The 18716-nt window shown below is 42.6% G+C and overlaps 1 long non-coding RNA gene across 1 annotated transcript in view; it reads left to right on the top strand.

Moving 5' to 3' along the window:
* Window positions 1-8558, top strand: part of LOC133241074 (uncharacterized) — a 1297712-nt gene extending 1289154 nt beyond the window's left edge. The window contains exon 7 of the long non-coding RNA XR_009734505.1: window positions 8483-8558. This is a non-coding gene — a long non-coding RNA (uncharacterized LOC133241074). The remainder of the gene's footprint in view (window positions 1-8482) is intronic.
* Window positions 8559-18716: the final 10158 nt, after the last annotated feature.

Consider the following 18716-nt stretch of genomic DNA (forward strand, 5'->3'; position numbering starts at 1 on the left):
TTAAAAAATGGGGTAAATGGAAGGAGCAAACACAGGCTGGTGATCAGCAATTTGCATACATAATCTTATTCACCAAACAGCCAAGCGAACTAAGGATTCTTACATTAACGTTGCAGAAGAGAAAACTGAATGTTAGAGAATGTCGGTATATGTGTGGTTTCCAAGCTACTAAGAAATGGAGGCAAAGTTCAATGCCTGTGTGATTCCTTAAGGTAGTTCCCTGATTTCACAGGTGCCTCTGTAGAGCTAAAGATCCTGTCTAATGTTGAACTAAAGTTCCTTTCTTATATACTCTGTTCATTCTGCTTTCTGGAACGACACAGAATAAATTAATTTCTTCTTCCTCTGCCTTTGGTTTCTGACAAACCAGGAGGAAGGAGGGGACCTGTGAGGTGTCACAGCATGGTGCCACGGACACCAGCTTCTGCACAAGATAGATCTAGGTCTGCATCCTGTGCTTACTTACTTTGTAACCATGGTCAAGTCATATCTGTCCTCTGACCCTAAATTTCCTTGGTATAAAATGAACAGTACAAATTCTAAGAAAAGGTTTAAAAGTGGCCTTTCTCATAGTGGCTCTGTAAGGATGAACAAAGTCAGGGTGCTGAGAGCTTGGCTCAGTGCCTTGTGGTGAGTAAGTGTTGCCTAATTAGCAGCTGCCATGTCCTTCCTGAATATTCTGCTTCCACAATAAATAACATTTCCAGGATCCCTTTAATATACGGATAGTCTTCCTCTTTTCTACTAACCCTTCTCTGGTCAGGCCTCAATTTGTCTGTATCCCCCAAGGCAATACTCATTATTTAATGTGTAACTTTGCTTCTTTGTTCCCGATGAAAGCATTGAATTGTAATAGTTCACATCCATAAGCCTTCTAAGTGCTGAGGACAATGGAAGCTTGATTCTCCTCATTCCGTCCTCATAGTATCCCCTTGAAGTGTTACTATCATCATCCCCATTTTACAGATGGGTAAACTGAATCTCAAAGAGGTTACTCAGTTCCCAAGGTCACATATGTAGAGAGTGGTAAGAGCTAAGATACCAATCAAGGTGGGCTGGCCTCAGTCATTATGCTCTTAACCCCTGTGCTCACCTGTCCCATAGAGAAACCAGGGCAGGGGAGCAGAGATTTCATCCTAGACTCTCTCCAAATGCTGCTCAGCATCACTTCATCTTATTGTTATTATTTTAAATCTCTCTCCAAATCCCCATTTCCCCATGGGAAAATACTCTTTTCCCATGACATGAACTGTCTTCCTAGGAAAACTAATTCCTGTCTATTGGGAATAGTTTATCTTCTTTGAGCCTGTTTCGCTCATCTATTAAATGGAAATAGAGGAACATACTAAAAAATGCTAGTATAAATACTGCCTGCATGCTCAGATGTGTCTGACTCTTTGTGACCCCATGGATTGTAGCCCTCCAGGCTCCTTTGTCCATGGAATTCTCCAGGCAAGAATACTAGAGTGGGTTGCCACTTCCTCCTCCCGATTTTCCTGACCCAGGAACTGAAAGTGCGTCTCCTGCGTTATCTGCCTTGCAGGCGGATTCTTTACTGCTGAGCCACCGGAGATATCCCTTATAAATACTACATGTAGTCAGTCATTCAAGCCACGTGTCCAGAGCAGGGTTTGCCACATCTGAATAAGTATATATTTCTGTTCCCTTTACTTACAACCTGGCAGCCTTTGCATTAAAAGAGAATGATCGAAAAAATAATTCACTTGCTTATTTGTTCAACAACTATTAATAAACACCTACTAAGTATAGGGCTTTGATTTCTGCATTGAATGAAACAAATTTGTAAACTGTAGGAAAGAGATGGATGTGGTAGTAGGACCCCAGAAGGCCAAGAAGGGCTTTCCAGTCTGAGAGGAATCTGATCTGGGTGTTGAAAAATGAATGGGAGTTATTCACAAAGCAGGGGAAGAAAGAAGGCCTTTTAGTCAAGGTCAACGAGGGCTTCCTAGGTGGTGCTAGTAGTAAAGAACACATCTGCCAACGCAGAAGACATAAGAGAGATGGGTTCGATCCCTGGATTGGGAAGATCCCCTGGAGGAGGGCATGGCAACCCACTCCAGTATTCTTGCCTGGAAAACCCCATGGACAGAGAAGCCTGGCAGGCTACAGTCCATAGGGTCGCAAAGAGTCAGACACGACTGAAGTGACTTAGCACACACACAGGGCTAGTAATAGAAAAAGTGTGAAAAATACAAATATTGGCTTATTTAACCACCTTGTTGGTCAGTCATTCCTAGGAAATTACCTCCCATTGCTTCCCTGTTGCTGCTAATTTTCGTGTAATGTAAGGCCACATGACAAAAACAAAGAAAATTAAAACAAAAAAGCAACTGTAAAATGCATTCTAATGCACTGAATGCTATTTTTTTTCTGTATTATATTCTAATCATTATTAATGAGATTCTGTCAAATTTTGTATTTTTATTTAATCATTTTGTTGTTTAGTCCCTAAGTCGTGTCTGACTCTTTTGTGACCCCATGTACTATGGCCCACCAGGCTCCTCTGTCCATGGGATTTTCCAGGCAAGAATACTGGAGTGGGCTGTCATTTCCTTCTCCAGGGGATCTTCCTGACCCAGAGATTGAAATCGTGTCTCCAGGCATTGCAGGCAGATTCTTTACTGCTGCGTCACTGTGTAAGCCCCAATTAACCATTAATTATTGTTAAAAATTCTATGTCTCTGTAATGTTTACTATAACTCATTTCATTTCAGTGACAGTTATTTGTAGATATTATGTTGTAAATGTTTAAACTTTAGCAAGGATAACTACCTTAAAGAACATATCAAAAAGTTGCTAAGTATGTAGGCTTTGAGTAAAATACCCAGGTTCAAATTCCAGCACTGTTAACTATTACTTTTGTCATCATGGATTATTTATTTAAACTGCCCTGCCTTTTTGTTTGTTTTGGTTTTTGCTATTGTGTTTTCTCTCAAATGGAGTTAACAATAACTACTTCATATTTGTTTTCATGAAAATTAAATAGTTTGCATATATGGCACTGAGCCTGGTGCCAAACTATTAATGGTGGCTATAATTACTAAAATGTAATGCCTATCTATTTTTACATAAGTGCAAATTTATATGTAAATATATCAGATTGATTTGATTCTTAGCCAGGAACAAAAATGCTTATTTCTTATTTTACTCCAGTCTTATATCTATTTTTCAATAGCTGCTGCTGCTGCTAAGTCACGGCAGTCATGTCCGACTCTGTGCGACCCCATAGATGGCAGCCCAACAGGCTCCCGGTCCCTGGGATTCTCCAGGCAAGAACACTGGAGTGGGTTGCCATTTCCTTCTCCAATGCATGAAAGTAAAAAGTGAAAGTGAAGTTGCTCAGTTGTGTCCGACTCTTAGGCACCCCACGGACTATCGCCTATCAGGCTCCTCCATCCATGGGATTTTCCAGGCAAGAGTACCGGAGTGGGGTGCCATTGCCTTGTCCAGATCTTTCAATAGAATCATATAGAATTACAGTGTTTTCAGATGCCATTTGTTCATTCAGTCAATTTGCTGAACGTGTGCCTTGTCCTGAGCACTTTCCTAGGCTCCTAAGAAGTTCATGGTCTTGTAGGGGAAACAGATCCATAAGCACATGATGACAGTGAGATGTGAGAATGACCTTCTGCCAACAAAGGCTACCCGAGGTTGTGTAGGACTCAGAACCCAGCACTCACAGTGGCCCACTGGACCCTGAATGTTGTGGCCTTAGCCCATTCATTCAACTTCTCCCACCAATCCTTACCCCATCTCCACCCTCTTCTTTCCCTTTCTCCCATGCTTTCTTCTGGTTCCCATGCTCCTGTTTGTCTTGGGATCTATGCACACTCTCCTTCTCTGCCTGGAACCCCTCACCCACTCATCATCACATGCTTCCTTCTCGTTGTCACCTCAGCTTCAATGCCATTTTCTCAGAGAGCTCCTGTACCATCCACTGGCCCGCGGCCCTCAATCTTCTCCATCCTTGCATCTTTATCATTTCCTTCTTAGGACATTTCAAGTGTGTAATTGTAGATCACCCCCCTAGGCTGTGAGACTGATGCAGAGATGGTGCCTGTGTTCACCTCTGCCTACACAACATGCAGTGATGTGGAATGTAGAGAGGGCTCTGTAAAATATATATTCATTAGGTAAAAATTAGGGACAATGATTACACGGGTGGGTTGAAACTCACCTAATGTTTAAAAGTTCATCTTGGGGAGACTGTCCATAATACCACTATTTATAGTATTCAAGACATGGAAACAACCTAACTGCCCATCAACAGATAATGGATAAACAAGATGTGATTATACACCACGTGGAAAGGAATGAGTAATGCAATATTACACAGAGATAGGACAGGAGGAGAAGGGGACGACAGAGGATGAGATGGTTGGATGGCATCACCAACTCAATGGACACGAGTTTGGGTAAACTCCGGGAGCTGGTGATGGACAGGGAGGCCTGGCGTGCTGTAGTCCATGGGGTCACAAAGAGTCAGACACAACTGAGCAACTGAACTGATAAAAAATGAAATAATACCATTTGTGGCAATGTTGCACCTACAGATTATTATACCAAGGAAAGTAAGACAGACTAGGAAAGACAAACATCATATGATATCGCTTATACGTGGACTTCTCGAGTGGCTCAGTGGACCTGCCAATGTAGGAGACATGGTTCCATCTCTAGGTTGGGAAGATCCCCTGGAGAAGGAAATGGCAGCCCACTCCAATATTCTTGCCTGGGAAGTCCCATGGACAGAGGAGCCTGGTGGGTTATAGTCCATGGGGTCAGAAGAGTCCAATACAGCTTAGCAACTAAACAACAGCAAAAAATAATACAAACGAGCTTATTTACAAAGCAGAAAGAGACTCACAGACACAGGAAACAAACTTATGGTAACCAAAGGGGAAAGGAGGAAGGAGGGATAAATTAGGGATTTGGAATTAAAATATACACCTACTACGTGTAAAATCCCTGAAGGAGGAAATGGCAACCCACTCCAGTATTCTTGCCTGGAGAATCCCATGGACAGAGGAGCCTGGTGGGCTACAGTCCATGGGGTCACAAGGAGTCGGACACGATTGAGTGACTAAATAACAATGACATGTAAAATAGATAAACATGAACCTACTATATAGCATAGAGAACCGTACTCAATATCTTATAATAACCTATGTATATATATGTGCATATATATATATATATATATTCACTTAGCTGTACACCTAAAACTAACACAACATTGTAAATCAACTTTATTTCAATAAACATTTTTAAAAAAGAAACTCAAGATCACAGAGCTAGGAAGAGAGAGACCTGGGACCTCAAGTGAGACAGCATGAGGTCAAAGTCCACGCTTTGAAATAGTGCATCCACTCACTGCCTGTATGAGGCAGAGAAGCCTGTGGAGTTTGAAGTTATATACGAGTTCAAATCCCTACTCCAGCTCTTACTAATTGTGTGACCTTGGGCAGAACTGTTAATCATCTGGGCCTCTGTTTCTCATTTAAGAGACAGGAAGGCAATGATGTCTACCCTGCAGGGGGTTATGACATTTAAGTAAGGTGGCATGTGCAGTGGGTAGTTGCCAGCCTTGTAGCTGATACTCACTGGAAGATAACTAATGTGACAACACACAGTCAATCTAAAATCCACTCCTGGGTCCTGACACAGTTGAGATTTTACAAGCTTTGATGGCTTGTAATTGAGAAATATGCATCTGTGACAGGTAATCAATATGCTCATTTGGCAGCCAGGTTCCAGATGAAATAAAGCTAAACGATGATGCAATTAGAATATACAAACAAATCCCCCGAAGAAGCCAAACGGACTTGACTGCCTTCTCCATCCTAATCACGCCCTCGTGTTCAGAATGCATCTGGAAAGCAGTTTTTTCTCGACGAATCTGGATCTGGCTGCCTAAAGAAGGTTTCTTTCACTCATTGACTGCTTCCTTTATGTTCTCTGTCCTTGGAGCTCGATGTCCCCCTGCCCAAGGGTAGACAGCACAGAGGTCTGACTCCCTGAGTGTGAAGGACGTGTTGTACACCTCATTGACAACCAGCCTCCCTTGAAATACACTTCGTCACTTCTTTTCTCCTTGTCAGAATGACAACGGCTGGCGATTTTCATGGGGAGACGGTGCAGGAGACAGGGTCCCAGCAGTCTCTGGCTAATCTTTCTAAATCAAGTCTTGCTCTTCTCCTTTGCTGGAGTCTGAATTCCTCAACGACAAGGCTGTGTTTATGGTCACCCTCACACTAACCTTCTCTACTTTCTCATCCAGTATTCATAACTGCAGCTTTTAAACTTGATAGTGCAACCTAACTACCACATGCCAGAGAGCACAAATCATAACATCCGTGTCCGACTCTTTGCAACCCCATGAACTGTAGCCTGCCAGGCTCCTCTGTCCATGGAATTCTCTAGGCCAGAATACTGGAGTGGGTAGCCATTCCCTTCTTTGGGGGATCTTCCCAACTCAGGGATCAGACCCAGGTCTTCCACATTGCAGGCAGATTCTTTACTGTCTGAACCACCAGGGAAGACCCAGCTAGCTTTTTAGTCACTCTTGATTCAAGAGATCCCCTACTTATTAGCTCTATGTCTTGGGCAAGTAATGTTAGTTTGTGCCTCAATTTCCTCATTTATCAAGGGAAGGTGATGATTTGATGCGAAAGATGAAGTGAGATAATATATGTAAAGTTCCCATATCTCTGTTGGCACTTAATAGTACTTTACTTATACTTTACTTTACTTTACTTATAGTGATTAATATTCTGTCCCAGTTGGTCAGAGCAAAACAGAGGAACAAAAGAAGCAAAAGAGTGAAATCAGATCAAAAATAAAGGTTGAAGGAAACAAGAGAAGAGGAGAGAAGGTAAAGGAAGGAAAGTGAGGGGAAGGTACGAGACAGAAGAATCAAGTGTGTGACATCACTTGGAGCATATGCCAGTCCTGTGATGCAGAGAGTTTCCTAGTGGCCAAGCCAGGGTGAAGGGGTGGTGAAGGCGACGATTCTGAGGTGAGATCCCATGGACTCAAATGCCAGCTCTGCAGAACCTAGGAGATGTGCAGTCTGAACAGAAGGGCTTAACACTTCCACGCTTCAATTTTCTTTTCTTTTCTTTTTTTTTTTAATCTTTTTACCATTTGATGTTTATTGTAATTGCAGCCATCACTTGATGATGTTAGTGTGAGAGTCTTTTCTTGGTTGGCCATTTCTAACAAAGCAGACCTCTGGAGACCCAGTTCTAAACTGTCTGACCTTTTCGATTCAGTTACTGGCTGCCCAGGTTGGACTGCTCCAGGGTCTCTTATTCTGGGGCGGCTGGGCTTATCTTCTCTTTGGATTCTGCCTCCTTCTTTGATTCCGCCTCATACGTTGGGACCTTTTACGGCTTTGATTCAGTTTCTTACGTGCACAGGAACGGAAAAAACAGTTTGGTGTTCTTGTTTTCTTCACCTTCTTCGACTGAGTGGCATATGATCGGATTTTCTTTCTCAAGGTTCCTTGTAGAGGTCTTCTGACCCTCATGGTCATATTTCGTGCAGATTTAGTGACTTACGTATAGTTGCTAAAATGTCAATCAAGTTTGGGCTGCTGTCCTCCACTCCCAAAATCAAACCTTTTCTAGCTTCTTGTAACTTCTGGCATTCCTTGGCTTATGGGAACATGACTGAAATCTTCAAGGTCAATCTTCAAGGTCAATCTTCACGCTTCAATTTTCTAACAGCACCTTCTCTGTGGTTGTTGTGAAGACCAAAGAAATCATTGACATACAATCATTAGTACAGAGCCTAGAGCATAAGGAACATTCAATCCATTGAGCTGTTTTGATTGGTAAATGTGAAGTTGATGTCATCTCCTTTTTGCTCACTTTTAATCTGAAGTCATTCAGTTTTGTTTCCAGTTAAATAACATGGAGCAAATACTGATAAGGTGTTGGAAGTAATTATAAGAAAAGCAAAAGGCTGCAGGGGAGGGGACTGTAACGGGAAGGAGCTCTAGTGTATATGTAGTGTCTGCTGCGTGCAAGGCAATGTGCGGCCACTTTGCACATCCTCTTCTTAATCCTCATCACAGCCTATGGGGCAGGTATTATCACCTTCATTTTACAGATGAAGAAAATGAAACTCCAAGTCATTAAATCATTTGGCCAAGGCATTTCTGACATAGAAAAATTCTTTCCTCTCTTTTCCAATATATAGTGATTGCCTGCCAGGAATTCATAGAATATGTCTGTTTCTAAAAGAACCAGCCTATATTCCAAAATATCTTTAGAAGATCAAAGAAAACACCTGTTACTGGTTTACTTAGCTTTTAGGCAAACTATCACTGTTCGTTGTTTTGACCATTCCCATGAAGAACTTTCCTGCATTTCCCATTATTTTGCTTCTTTCTATAAACTGTGAATTACTAAATTTAAAAGTAGGCAGTCTCTGAGTTTACATATTTTTTTTATCCTAGGATAAACACTATTGCTGCTCACAAGAAAATTTGAGTCATAATGTTCTTGGACACTGATGGGAATGTCTAATTAAGGTAAAAAATCATATACATATATATGATTAAGTTTTCTTATACTTACTCCAAGTTTGTGTTTGAAGAAGTCTTTTGGTGGTTGGAGGGAGGTGGAGAGCAGTAACTGTTGTATATTGTTCTGTTCTGCTTTGTCTTGAGCAAAATCTTGTGGATTAGAAATGGCATTCTCAACAGACATTTTTTAAGTAAGGTGCATCACAGTTGGTACAGGTGACTCATATTAAATGTGCAGATCTCTTTGGCTTGAATGGGTTGATTTTCTTCTTTGTGAAGCATTGTTTTTAATCTGTGGAGACAGCCAAAGAGGAGCCTTTATTTGCAATGCATAGTGAACTTCTGACACTTAGAAAATTCTTATAAATCAGAGTTCCTCTGTTTAAGTTAACTGAAATAGTTATCATTGAACATAGGAAGGGCTATATTTAAGTGAACTTATGTAAATTGTTTGGTATATGGGAGGAAAGACTTCTCTTCTACCCTCTTAGGTATAGTGCTTAGGACTTGCAATTTAAACTGACAGAAAAAACAGACTAACTGGAGAAAAATTTGGTGTGCACATTCACTCGGTATACACGTGGATAATTAATTCAAAGAAGTGATTTTATTTTGGGCTTCTATACTCAGCTTCATAGGAAAGACTCCTATGGGAAGACCAAATAGGTTTCTTTAAGAAAAACAAATGAGTTCTTTTAGAAGAACAACTAGGCGATAAGAAAGTTTGTGATAATATTTGCCTGTACAGGTGTGAGAGGTCTTTCCATCTTCTTTTGGGTCATGGAACTCCCCAGGAGAGGAGATTTATGGTCGGTTTATTCTTGGCCTCTCTCCTGGAAGCAGACACACCCTGAAGAGGGAACTGACGGAAGTCCTCATTTTCAGACATTTTGCTTTATTCTGATTTTTCCCTTTTTCTGTTAGGTAAGGAAAACTCGAAGATGGCTTTTTTCTGAATCTTTTAAATCTCAAATGTCTTCAGCTTAAAATAATCTCTATACCAACTTTGGTGTTCCTAGGGGGTCCCCTTACAATTTATCAGAAGATGTTTCCTTGTTGGTCTTTTATTCTGTTAACCTTTTATAGTCTGTGACCTTTTTGGCTTAGGATGGTCAGTACTTTGTGCGGTATATTTGAAAATACGATATCCTATTGTAACAGGAGCTCATGAAGATTACTGGGTGTTCTCTGATTTTTCATATTTCGGCTTTTGATTTAGACTACAATTTACATCTAAGAAAGACAATTCTAAATGAGACTTTGTCATATGCCCCTAGGATGGTGACACTCTTTCAGGTTACAGAGGAGAAAGAAATACTTTAGTTACATGAGCTGATGGGGAATTATTTTAAAAACATCTTGAAAAATAAATAATGCAAAAGAGGAAACCATCTGAACAATAGCATAGTCAGACTTCATGAAAAATGAGAACATTCAGCATATAATTGTGATCCAAAGTTATAGCCAGACCACTTCATCTTGCCAAACCTTTATAACCACTGGGAACTAGCTTGGACTGTAATAAGTTCTCTATACTTGTTATGGAGAGGAGTCTTGCCCTCCACTCCCACTCCTACAGTGGCCTTGCTGCTGTCTGTTTTGTAGCTTTTGTGCCATGCTGAAGTGCACCATGCATCAGACTGTGGATTGCTGATTCCCCTTGCATTGCAATGTCTTTTAGGAATACTACGTTGGCAGAATTCCCTTGGTTTATATGTGAGGATCTGACTGAAACCTATGTGTACTAGTCCAGTAGAAAGTCTTCCATTGAATAGGAAAACACAAACTCGGGCCTTGAAGAATAAAGGCAAGCTACCACTTTATACCATAAGGAGCAACATAAGAGACAAATTAAGAAAAAGAAGGGCTATTCATGAAGGAACAAAAAGGAGATGCTTAAGAAGAGAAAGGTCCGGGGAGTGTGCAATGTAGGCAGCCTTGTGCTCTCTGTAGGATTAACTTCAAGAAGAGACTCGCATTCTTTGGGGGAGTATGGAAGGAACAATGAGATGTCCTTTTCTACAAATCAGAGGTCCATAGTCTGTGAGCAGCCATGAAGACAACTTCAGTTAGACCAATGAGTCATCCAAAGGATGAAAGAGTGGCCCACAATAAAAGAGACTTGAAGGGGAAACATAAGACAGAGAATGGGTCAGAACTTGATGAAGATTACCCTGCTCCCATCTCTTCTGCCTCTACCCCACCTTCGTAGGCCATGGAGCATTCTAAGAGGGCAAATACTGCTGTTTCTCCTCTTGTTCTAAAGTGTTCCTCTGTAAAAATTGAATAATACCAGACATTTTCTTTTGCGTAAAAAATAAATTAATGTAGATACAGTTTTCTCATTTCAAAACTTTACCCTCCCCCTCTTTCTCTTCAAACTTTGGGACCTGCTCTTATTCAGCCTTTCCTGTCCACTTGCCAGGGACCAAATTAATGAAAATTTGCAAATGATGTCAGTGGAAAGACTCAGAAATAGGTGAACATGCTTAGGTCATGACTTTTTTTTTTTTTTTTTAATAGATTTGTTTTACCTTGCTCTGGTTTTTTTGTTGCATTTATACACAGCAATCTAGTCATATTTTCTGCTCATAAAAGCCATACCTGGTTCAGATGCTGGGGTTAACCGTGTCTCTGCACTGGGGCTGTGCAGCATTCATGGTATTCTGTAATCTCCAGGTGTTCTGCCACCTGGACGATGTATAGAACCACTGACCAGGGTCATAGTTTCCATGTGTGACTCCCACCTGTGGACACAATATTTGTTATTGTTGACTGTGTTTTCAAGAACATCTTTCTATAGCACTTTATTCAGAGTTCTCACATGCCAAGGGTTCTATTTGCCTAGGTTTACCAGATAGGGAGCTGAAGCTTGTGAGGTGATAGCCAATAGGCAGCCAAGCCCACTGAGACAAGGTGTGAACTCAAGATAATGCCACCTCGATGAGTTGGCAAGGATGCTCAGGAGGTGACTCTCTTTTACGAGGAAACTGTCCCCAGCCAGAGGGCAAATGAATAACCTGATACTTCTCTTACAAATCAGAGGCTGAAAACACTTTGCAACCAGTTGACTAGGTCTAGAAACCAGAGAGTTAGTCAAAGAAACCAGAGAGTTAGTCAAAGCCATTTATTAAGCACCCGCCATGTGCCTTAAGAATTAAGGCAGCTGAGAAGTCTCCAGGCTGGTCATTTGAATCAGAAAAAGCCAGTTTATGGGAGAAAGACCCCAAGATGTGACTTATGTCAAGAAGCCTCCAAATGAATAGACTTGGGTTAGAGTTCTCCACCACAGATATCTGGATGGTGAAACCTGTGTCTGATTTCATGGAACCAGCTTGTCTAGAAGGTTAATGCTAGAAATCAGATCTCCCAAAGGCAGTATAGAAAGAGAGGGGGATGTTATCTTGGTAATCAAACTGTGGAGCTCCAAGAAAACATCCTTGAGAGATAGTCAGGCGTTCAACAATATAAACCAAATAAGAGCCTAAGTCTAAAGGGCAAGACTGACCTTTAGAAGCAGAAAGAGGAAGCAGAGCCTAGGATCAGAAATAGAATGTCTAACATTTATGAGAACTTATCATTTAAGTACCATGCACTGATCGATATTTACAAATTAACTCATGTAAATGAAAATGATACTAACAAGGATCCCCATCCTGCATCTGAGAAAACCTAGGCACAGAGCGCTCAAATCACTTTCCCAAGGTCACACAGTTAGAAAGCTGTGAAGGTGGGATTCGGACTGGGGTAAAATATGGCTCCAGAGACCATTTTCACAATGGTGATGCTATATATTGCCCGTGCAATTTCAAAGGAATGGGTTTGAGCAAATAAAGAGAACCTAGGATGATTCACCCAAATAAAGTCAAGTCCTTAGTTTGCCTCTCTGGTTCTGTGTGTGTAAAGAAGGCTTGATATCAGAAGAAGGGTACAGGAAATCAGCCGGTGGAATTCTTGGACAATGATCCCTTGCCAATTTGGTGCTTATCATAGTTCTGAGTATGAGATGCCCTCTCTGAAGATGCCTGCCTTATTTGCATTTTCTGTCACTGGAGTATCTGTCAGGCAATGCGTCTGGGAGTCAGTCCCCGCAGACACATTCAAAGGTAGCATCTACATGGTTCAGACAGAAGCTGAGCTGCATCCACTTCCTGTCTGCCAACATCAGGGTATTCTCGGCGCCAGGCTGGGGCTAGCTCCATGGCCCTGTAGCCGGCAAACAGAAGCCATGATTCAATCACCTCCAGGCTGGCGCCAAGTGTCCTCGACCTTCAGTCGCATTTCCTGGCCTTGTCTGAGGGCAGGGTGGGTGGAGGTGAGCCCCCTCTCGCCCTTATGAAACAGAAAGCCTCACAGAGCTCTCTGGTCTGGCTCCCGGGAGACTGAAACTCTACAGAGGAGTCTGTGACTCTTGTCCTAGAAGAAAAGGCTTCTAGAATTGTGACCTGCAGGCAAAAATCCTGAAGTCAGACTAGGGAAATAAGACTGACTTACCACTCCCTCCTCACCAAGCTCAACTACATAAGGAACCAAATAGGCCCTTTCCCCCCCTACCCCATGCGAGGTGCTGCCCCTTCCCTCCTCTGCATCCAAGGAGGCAATCTTCTTCCCCGGGAATCATCAGGAAAGCTCTGGCTGACAGGTTGTGTGATTGCTTCTGATCCCCTTGGTCACTTTGTGTAACATCTTAACTCCTAACCTAATCCGATGGATGCAGCTTGACAGGGCATAGCAGGGGTGCTGGCCCAGCTTCCCGCAGCTCCGTTTAAGACCCCGCCTCCCTGCAGGCTGCTGGAGACTCCGCACAGCAGTCACAGTGCTTCGGGGCATGTTTCTCACTCCAAATAGACACAAGGGCAGCAGCCTGTCCCTAACCATAGGATTAGGTCCTGACAAATTCCAGTGGCCATTCCTGATTCCTTGTGTCAACAAGGTTCATGACCTTAAGTCAGTACAAGAAAAAAAGTAGTGTGTAGGGGCCTGAGGTTGTAGAGGCCCTCAGAAACACATTGCTATGCTATGCTATGCTAAGTCACTTCAGTCGCGTCCGACTCTGTGCGACCCCATAGACGGCAGCCCACCAGGCTCCCCCATCCCTGGCATTCTCCAGGCAAGAACACTGGAGTGGGTTGCCATTTCCTTCAGAAACACATTGTATTCAATCAAATCATTAAATCAACCAAAAAATGGCCATGTCAAAGACATCTTAATTATCTCCAACTTAAAATGGGAGGATGGAACGCGTCGATTGAATGTATCGTGCCTTCCACAGGAGCAACATTTAAATTATGTGTTTGTTTTCTTCACTGTGGGCTGGTGCCTGCAAAGCGGAACTTAAGTCTTTCTGTGTCCGTCCTCCACCTAGATATCCAGGGCCCTTCTGATTTTATGGCTCAGAAATGATTATGCTGACCTCCTGGGTCACATATGTGCTCAAGATACAGGCTCAAATCATGTGCTATCAGCTTCTTGACATCATCCCTCAGTACTTTACTCCTGCCCCTTGAAGGTAGAGCAGGGTAGGTTACTCTCAATTTCCTTTTTCTCTCTCAACACTTATTTGAAAAAGCCATCATTCTTATTCTGCCTCGAAGTGAACTCGAGCTTTGTCATCTAGCCCCGCCCCCAGTGACTTCCTCATAGCTCTGGAGTTGTGGGGCCCTCACTTTGAGCCCTTCTCTGACATTTACTAGCTGTGAATTCTTGGACTTCCCTGGTGTCTCGGACAGTAAAGCGTTCACCTACAATGTGGGAGACCCAGGTTCGATCCCTGGGTCAGGAAGATCCTCTGGAGAAGGAAATGGCAACCCACTCCAGTACTCTTGCCTGGAAAACCCCATGGAGAGAGGAGCCTGGTAGGCTACAGTTCCTGGGGTCACAAAGACAGAACTGAGTAAACTTTCTTTCTTCTTACTTATCCACAGAAAGCCTCAGTTCTAGAATCTGAAAACAGGGGAAATACAACTTCAGTTCCGTTGGGTGGTTGTAAGAATTAAGTGACAGAGTGTATACAAAGTTCTTAGCAAAATGTCAGACACGCAGACTCTGCTCAGAGATTATCCTGTTTAGGAGTCATGGTGGTTGGGAAGCCAAAGAAGGAGATTCACCCACTTTGTTTTCCAGATACACTATTTACAACCCATAAGACTTTGAGCAAAGCTACTTCTCTAAACCTAGCTTTCCTCAGCTATAATAGGAAGCTAATAGTACAGTAAGTCCCGGCCTAACAGGATAAGTGGGGCATGAAAATTCAATCGCATAAAACAAGGGGCTGCATTTTTGAAATTATGGGGGAAGAGCCTTTTTTTGTCGGCTGGCCAGAAGGTCGGAGGGTTTATCTGGGCAACTTTAACCCGTCAGGCTTCTGAAGTGATCTGGCACCCTCTGCTGGCTGGCATCATCCCCTGTAGCTGAAATACGGATGGGGGCTCTCTCACTTTCACTGTGGCCTGTCTTGGGTCAGCTTGTTGAGCCAAAGAGCATGCTGCAGATTCAGGGATCCATCAGCCTCGCTAGTTTCAGAACAAGGCTGACTGACATTTCACTGCCCAATCTTACCTCCATATGCAAAAAACAAAAACTTAATCTGACCCCTGTGTCTGTCTTGAAATGGGGTTGGGCAGATAATGAGAGCTAATAACCAGTCATATTATATGAAATTGTGTTACCATGGGGAATTTTTGTCATGAAATTATACTGTACGTATCTTTAAATTTTTGTAGAGTTACATGAGATTAAAATACATCTCAATCTATATGAGCTGCTATAATGAAATACTGCAGACTGGGTAGCTTATAAACAACAGAATTTGAATTCTCACAGATTCAAAGAATGGGAAGTCCAGGATGAGGGTGCCAACATGCTTGGGTGAGGGCCATCTTGCTGGTTTATAACTGGCACCTTTTCAGTGTCCAGACAGGTAAAAGTAGGCTAGTGCTCTCTCTGGAGCCTCTTTCATAAGACACTAATTCCTTTCACGAAGGTTCTACTTCATGACTTAATGCACCTTCCAAAGCCTCACGTGCCAGCACCACCATGTTTGGTAGTTATGATTGCAGCATCTGAATTTGGGAGGACACAAACATTTAGAACACAGCATGCCCTTAATATGAGTTTCCCTGGTGGCCCAGATGGTAAAGTATCTGCCTACAAAGCACGAGACCCAGGTTTGATCCCTGGGTTGGGAAGATCCCCTGGAGGAGGGCATGGCAACCCACTCCAGTATTCTTGCCTGGGAAATCCCATAGACAGAGGAGCCTGGCAGGCTACAGTCCATGGGGTCATAGAGAGTCAGACTCGCCTGAGCAACTATACAACATATGCCTTTAATACAGTTCCTGGCACATTGTTAATAAATCATAAGAAAATTTATTATTGACAAGTATATAACATATAACTTAAAACAGAGGTTCTTGAGGTTCTTTTTAGAAAGTATAAGGAAGTAAATTGACATTGTATTTAATAAGAACTTCAAGCTGGGAAGAGATTACTGCAATTCTATAATGTTAGAATTCATGAAATTTACCACCTAAAATAAATACGTCTACAGCCCATGAAGCAGATTTGAATTGAATACATATGATGAACCTGTAGATGCTTTGCTTCATCAGGCTAACAGGATGGACACTTCTCCGACCTTCGCAGCCCCTCCAGCAGAGCTCGTGTGCCTCCTTGTCACACATTTAATGTTTGATGTTTACTTAGTAGAATTTCGCCTGGAGAAAATTGTGTGATTTCCCCTGTGTCTCTATATCCAGGATGAGCCCTGACTGGCAGAGAAGAAGGGGACCTAGGATGACGGGGAGGATATCGCTTAGTATGACCTGCAAAATTTGTCTTCATCAGAAGGGGCTGGTACTGTACTGAGTTCCCTGGGACACAGTTTTACTCAAAGGCCAACCATTATAAGATGCTCTTTATTCTTTGAATAGTAATTTTAATTCCACTCCATAGCATTGTGCCATGTTCTGCGCTAGGTTCTATAGGTAGAAACTAGGAAACATGGCTGGTCCCTAATTGTAGAAAGTTCGTGGTCTTAATGAAAAAAAAAATGTAAACAGACAAGTAGGTGAACAATAATAATACTGAGCAGAGCACAGCTTGGAGGGAAAAGAGCTTTGAGTCAGAGAAACCCACATAAATGTTGGCAGCATTCTCAATGAGAAGAGGAAGATGGAGGTAGATAAGGGCAGGGGCAGCAGAAATGGAGAGAAGGGGATAGAGGAAGGGGGTATTTGAGCTGGGAGCTCAGGGCATCGTCAGGAAGGGGACTGCTAAGAAACTCGGAAAATCAAGGCTCTACTTACTCAAAGAATAGCTCTGAATTTTCCATATGAAATGGCTGCATTTCCCCTACTGTCAGATCAATTTCCAAGGAGTTTAAGCCCCTGGTAATGCATGTCAGCACCTTTTAAAGCATCTGTGGTGATCAGTTTCCTGATGCATTAAGAAACAAGCTACCGATGGAATGTATTTGTTATTTTTTTTATAGTTTTCTTTCCTTTTTGGCCCCAAAGTGCTTTCGAAGTTAGAAGGAAGCTGTGAGTCATATGCTGCTTAGCTAGGGAAGCTGGAGGTGGGCGGTGCCACTACCAGCTGATAGAAAATCAGGTTGTAAGTCTTGTTTCCCAGTATCTCCATGATGTGACATTAGGAGACGATGACTGCGATTATGGGGAGACATTTGTTCCAATGATGTTCATAAATACACTTTGTTAGGCAGTTATGTCAAATTGTCTGCTTTTCCCTCCCTCTCTGGGAGCAGTCTGCTTCTCGGTGGCTTGATTTCTCTCTCTGAAATAAGACTGTGCTAACCGAGACTCTGGAAGTCAAGTGTGAGGTATGGAATATTAAATCTACTAGTGCTGTTTGTGTAGGAAGGAAAGGCAAAATGCAACTGGAGAGGGAGGGGACCCCAGAGGGAATTCTAAGCCTGTAAGATGACCTTTGCTTTTCAGCTGAAGACTGGGCCTGGCAGAGATAGAGAGGGCCATTCTAGTCTGGCAGAACAGCGAATTGATCATTGAAGGATTGAAAAGAATCTTTCCTTACTGGGGTAGGTTCCTGTATTTTGGATCAGTTGAGATAGTGGATTCATGCTTCTTGGGGTTCACAAAGAGCTGTGGAGAAAAAAATGAGTGAGGTTAGTGATCCTGGCTGTGTGATTCTAGATGCTCTGAGCTTCACTTTATTTGTGAGCTGAGAATGCTATTAATCCCCCAGCAAGATTGCTAGAAGATAAAATAACATGGAGTGTTTCTCCCCACAAACTTCAGGCATTAACTAACCTGGTTCACAGGATGTCAGTTTCCTTCCACACATCTGTCCTCTTCTCTGTGAATGCCTGGTGCATGAGAGATGGGGTTCTGTCACACTGCAAACAAGCTCCATAGTGACACCTACTTAGTTCACTGAAACACACTTGATGGGTACAGGACTCCTGAGGGATCTTGTTAAAATTCAGATTCTTACTTGGTAGCTCTTCAGTGTGGCCTGAGATTCTGCATTTCTAACTAGCTCCCAGGTGATATCGATGTTGGTGGCTCCTGGACCTTACATTAGTATTAAGAACTGACTCAAACTGGGTAACAATATGGCACTGGCAAGAGGGCAAGGAGAAAAGCCTCCTGCTGCTGAGTCTGGCCTTAAAGGAAAGCTGGACCATTAAGGACACAGTGTCCAAAGGCCATTTCCGGCCAAATGAGGTGTGGTGTGCACAGAAAAGGAAATCCCATGCTATTCGTGAGACATGGTTGATGTCAGACTCAATATGAGCTTGAAGCAGGAAGACCTATTTAATCATCTCTATGTGCAAAATCTCAGTGGCTACTGATTGCCCTTACCTTAAAGTTCAAATTCCTCAGCATATACTTATTCTGAAGATTGAAGCAATCCCGTGTTGTGTGTCTTTCTCTCTGTAACTGAGAGACCTTTGGGAGCTGGATCTTTGTTTTTAAATTGTCACCATTTTCTTGGGACTTGGCACAGTGCTGGAATGTGGCAGTCACTCAGCAAATTCTCCTGAAGGGACACTGAAGAGTGGTGGGAAGAAACGGGATGGGATGGTTACATCTGCTCTGGGAAAACACCAGGGAACAGGAAGGGATTTTAACCAAGAGGTCCTGGGACTGGATCAGGGAGGACCCTCCTCTGAGAAGAGGGCTAT

The sequence above is a fragment of the Bos javanicus genome, chromosome 29 (assembly GCF_032452875.1).
Source record: "Bos javanicus breed banteng chromosome 29, ARS-OSU_banteng_1.0, whole genome shotgun sequence".
Classification (NCBI taxonomy): Eukaryota; Metazoa; Chordata; class Mammalia; order Artiodactyla; family Bovidae; genus Bos; species Bos javanicus.